This window comes from Triticum dicoccoides, chromosome 7A (genome assembly GCF_002162155.2).
Source record: "Triticum dicoccoides isolate Atlit2015 ecotype Zavitan chromosome 7A, WEW_v2.0, whole genome shotgun sequence".
Taxonomy (NCBI): Eukaryota; Viridiplantae; Streptophyta; class Magnoliopsida; order Poales; family Poaceae; genus Triticum; species Triticum dicoccoides.
The window spans coordinates 284,725,148-284,730,462 of NC_041392.1; positions in this window are offsets into that span (position 1 = coordinate 284,725,148).

Consider the following 5,315-nt stretch of genomic DNA (forward strand, 5'->3'; position numbering starts at 1 on the left):
TAACTCATTAGTCACATTGCTTGCAAGGCTTCTTATGATGTGTATTACCGAGAGGGCCTAGAGATACACCACTGCAGAATGCTGCTAACGCAACACTACGATCAGAGACCCTTTGACGAAACCGTGTGCAATGAATTAATCGCAAACGGGGATATAAAAACTGTCAAAAAAGTTGCAAAACATTTGCGATGGCAGAGACATCAAACATGGTTCAGATTTTAGTTACGTGTGCGATGCTGGGCATAAGGTTGATCCAGCAGAACTGTTTGCGATGAGGAAGAACAACAGAAATGGGCAGCCGTATCAATGTGTGTGTGATATACGGCATACAGTTTGCTCTGATGAACTGTGTGCTATTAGGGAATGCAACAAAAACGGCCAGCCAAATCAAGGTGTGTGTGATAAACGACATACGGTTCAGTCGGACAAACTATTTTCGATTAGGCAAGAGAAAGGAAATGGTTCATCTTAACAAGATGTGTGTGATATGCGGCATTTGCGATGAGCCAAAAGAACACAAACGATTTGTGTAAACTAGATGTGTGTGATACGCAGCAAACAACCCACTCAGATGAACTGTTTGCGATGAGAAATTATGGCACAGACGGTTACTATAGTAAGTTCGTGTGCGATTCTATGAAGGAAATATGCCCTAGAGGCAATACTAAAGTTGTTATTTATATTTCCATATATCATGATAAATGTTAATTATTCATGCTATAATTGTATTAACCGGAAACTTAGTACATGTGTGAATACATAGACAAACAGAGTGTCACTAGTATGCCTCTACTTGACTAGCTCGTTGAACCAATGATGGTTATGTTTCCTGACCATAGACACGAGTTGTCATTTGATTAATGGGATCACATCATTAGATAATGATGTGATTGACTTGACCCATCCAATAGATCAGAACGATGATCGTTTAGTTTGTTTCTATTGCTTTCTCCATAACTTATACATGTTCCTATGACTATGAGATCATGCAACTCCCGAATATCGGAGGAACACTTTGTGTGCTACCAAACGTCACAACGTAACTCGGTGATTATAAATGTGCTCTACAGGTGTCTCCGATGATGTTTGTTGAGTTGGCATAGATCGAGATTAGGATTTGTCACTCCGATTGTCGGAGAGGTATCTCTGGGCCCTCTCGGTAATGCACATCAATATAAGCCTTGCAAGAAATGTGACTAATGAGTTAGTTGTGGGATGATGCATTACGGAATGAGTAAAGAGACTTGCCAGTAACGAGATTGAACTAGGTATTGAGATACCGACAATTGAATCTCGGGCAAGTAACATACCGATGACAAAGGGAACAATGTATATCGTTATATGGTTTGACCGATAAAGATCTTCGTAGAATATGTGGGAGCCAATATGAACATCCAGGTTCCGCTATTGGTTATTGACCGGAGACGTGTCTCGGTCATGTCTACATAGTTCTCAAACCCGTAGGGTCCCAATGCTTAACGTTCAGTGACGATCGGTATTATGAGTTTATGTGTTTTGATGTACTGAAGGTAGTTTGGAGTCCCGGATGTGATCACAGACATGACGAGGAGTCTTGAAATGGTCGAGACATAAAGATCTATATATTAGATGACTATGTTTGGACATCGAAAAGGTTTCGAGGGAGTTCGGGCATATACCTGAGTACCGGAGGGTCACCGGAACCCCCCGGGGAGTCAATGGGCCATAATGGGCCATAGTGGAAAGGAGGAGGAGGCTGCCAAGGTGGGGGCGCCCCCCAAGCCCAATCCGAATTGGGAAGGGGGGCCGGCCCCCCTTTCCTTATCTCCTTCTCCCCCTTCCTTCCCTCTCCTACTCCAACTAGGGAAGGCGGAATCCTACTCCCACCGGGAGTAGGACTCCCGCCTTGGGCGCGCCTTGGAGGCCGGCCCTCTCCCCCTCCTCACTCCTTCATATACGGGGGGAGGGGGCACCCCATAGACACACAAGTTGATCATTGATCTCTTAGCCGTGTGCGGTGCCCCCCTCCACCATAATCCACCTCGGTCATATCGTAGCGGTGCTTAGGCGAAGCCCTGTTCCAGCAGCATCATCATCACCGTCATCACACTGTCGTGCTGACAAAGCTCTCCCTGTACACTCTGCTGGATCATGAATTTGTGGGACGTCACCGAGCTGAACGTGTACAGATTGTGGAGGTGCCGTACTTTCGGTACTAGGATCGGTCGATCGTGAAGACGTATGACTACATCAACCGCGTTGTCATAACGCTTCCGCTTATGGTCTACAAGGGTACGTAGACAATACTCTCCCCTCTCGTTGCTATGCATCACCATGATCTTGCGTGTGCGTAGGAATATTTTTGAAATTACTGTGTTCCCCAATAGTGGCATCCGAGCCAGGTCTATGCGTAGATGTTATATACACGGGTAGAACACAAAGGAGTTGTGGGCGTGGGTATATACATATTGCTTGCCATCACTAGTTGATTCTTGATTCGGCGGTATTGTTGGATGAAGCGGCCTAGACCGACATTACGCGTACGCTTACGCGAGACTGGTTCTACCGACGTGCTTCACACACATGTGGTCGGTGGTGTTAGTTTCTCCAACTTTAGTTGAATCGGATTCAATGAACAGGGTTCTTTCTGAAGATCAAAAAGCAATCACTATACCGCATTGTGGTTTTTGATGTGTAGGTAAGAACAGTTCTTGCTCAGCCCATAGCAGCCACATAAAACTTGCAACAACAAAAGTAGAGGACATCTAACTTGTTTTTGCAGGGCATGTTGTGATGTGATATGGTCAAGAAATGATGCTAAATTTTATTGTATGAGATGATCATGTTTTGTAACACAGTTATCGGCAACTGGTAGGAGCCATATGGTTGTCGCTTTATTGTATGAAATGCAATCGCCATGTAATTGCTTTACTTTATCACTAAGAGGTAGCGATAGTCGTAGAAGCAATAGTTGGCGAGACGATGATAACCCACAAGTATAGGGGATCGCAACAGTTTTCGAGGGTAGAGTATTCAACCCAATTTATTGATTCGACACAAGGGGAGCCAAAGAGTATTCTCAAGTATTAGCAGCTGAGTTGTCAATTCAACCACACCTGGAAACTTAGTATCTGCAGCAAAGTGTTTAGTAGCAAAGTAATTTGATAGTAGTGGTAACGATAGCAAAATTAATGGTAGCAAAAGTAATATTTTTTGGTGTTTTGTAGTGATTGTAACAATAGCAACAGAAAAGTAAATAAGCAAAGAACAATGTATGGAAAACTCGTAGGCAATGGATCGGTGATAGAGAATTATGCCAGATGCGATCGATCATGTAACCGTCATAACCTAGGGTGACACAGAACTAGCTCCAATTCATCAATGTAATGTAGGCATGTATTCCGAATATAGTCAGACGTGCTTATGGAAAAGAACTTGCATGACATCTTTTGTCCTACCCTCCTGTGGCAGCGGGGTCCTAGCAGAAACTAAGGGATATTAAGGCCTCCTTTTAATAGAGTACCGGGCCAAAGCATTAACACATAGTGAATACATGAACTCCTCAAACTACGGTCATCACCGGGAGTGGTCCCGATTATTGTCACTCCGGGGTTGCCAAATCATAACACATAGTAGGTGACTATAGACTTGCAAGATAGGATCAAGAACTCTCATATATTTATGAAAACATAATAGGTTCAGATCTGAAATCATGGCACTCGGGCCCTAGTGACAAGCATTAAGCATAGCAAAGTCATAGCAACATCAATCTCAGAACATAGTGGATACTAGGGATCAAACCCTAACAAAACTAACTCGATTACATGATAAATCTCATCCAACCCATCACCGTCTAGCAATCCTATGATGGAATTAATCACGCACGGCGGTGATCATCATGAAATTGGTGATGGAGGATGGTTGATGATGACGATGGCGACGGATTCCCCTCTCCGAAGCCCCGAACGGACTCCAGATCAGCCCTCCCAAGAGAGTTCAGGGCTTGGCGGCGGCTCCGTATCATAAAACGTGATGAATCCTTCTCCCTGGTTTTTTCCTCAATGAAAGTGAATATATGGAGTCAAGGTTGAGGTCGGTGGAGCGTCAGGGGGCCCACGAGGCAGGGGGCGCGCCCCCACCCTTGTGGACAGGTGGAGCCCCCCTTGACGTGGATCTTCCTTCCAGTATTTTTTATATATTCCAAAATAATTCTCCACCGCAATATCAATGGCATAATGAACTAGCGAGCAATGGCATAATGAACTAGCGAGCAATAATATCAATGGCATAATGAACTAGCGAGCAATAATAATAAATCTCGGATGACAACACTTTCTCAAAACAATCATGATACGATATAACAAGATGGTATCTCGCTAGCCCTTTCTAAGACCGCAAAACATAAATGCAGAGCACCTTTAAAGATCAAGGACTGACTAGACATTTTAATTCATGGTAAAAGAGATCCAGTCAAGTCATACTCAATGTAAACTAACAGTAATGAATGCAAATGACAACGGTGCTCTCCAGCTCATGCTTTTTAATAAGAGGGTGATGACTCAACATAAAAGTAAATAGATAGGCCCTTCGTAGAGGGAAGCAGGGATTTGTAGAGGTGCCAGAGCTCGGTTTTGAAATAGACATGAATAATATTTTGAGCGGTATACTTTCATTGTCAACATAACAACCGAGAGGTGGTGATATCTTCCATGCTACACACATTATAGACGGTTCCCAAACAGAATGGTAAAGTTTATACTCCCCCTCCACCAACAAGCATCAATCCATGGCTTGCTCGAAACAACAAGTGCCTCCAACTAACAACAGTCCCGGGGGAGTTTTGTTTGCAATTATTTTGATTTGATTTGCATAAAGCATGGGACTGGGCATCCCGGTGACCAGCCATTTTCTCTTGAGTGAGGAGAGGAGTCCACTCCTCTTGAGAATAACCCGCCTAACATGGAAGATACGGACAACCCTAGTTGATACATGAGCTATTCGAGTATACGAAACAGAATGTTTATTTGAAGGTTTAGAGTTTGGCACATACAAATTTACTTGGAACGGCAGGTAGATACAGTATATTGGTAGGTATGGTGGACTCATATGGAATAACTTTGGGGTTCATGGAATTGGATGCACAAGCAGTATTCCCGCTTAGTACAGGTGAAGGCTAGCAAAAGACTGGGAAGCGACCAGCTAGAGAGCGACAATAGTCATGAACATGCATTAAAATTAATCAACACCGAATGCAAGCATGAGTAGGATATAATGCACCATGAACATAATATCGTAGAGGCTATGTTGATTTTGTTTCAACTATATGCATGAACATG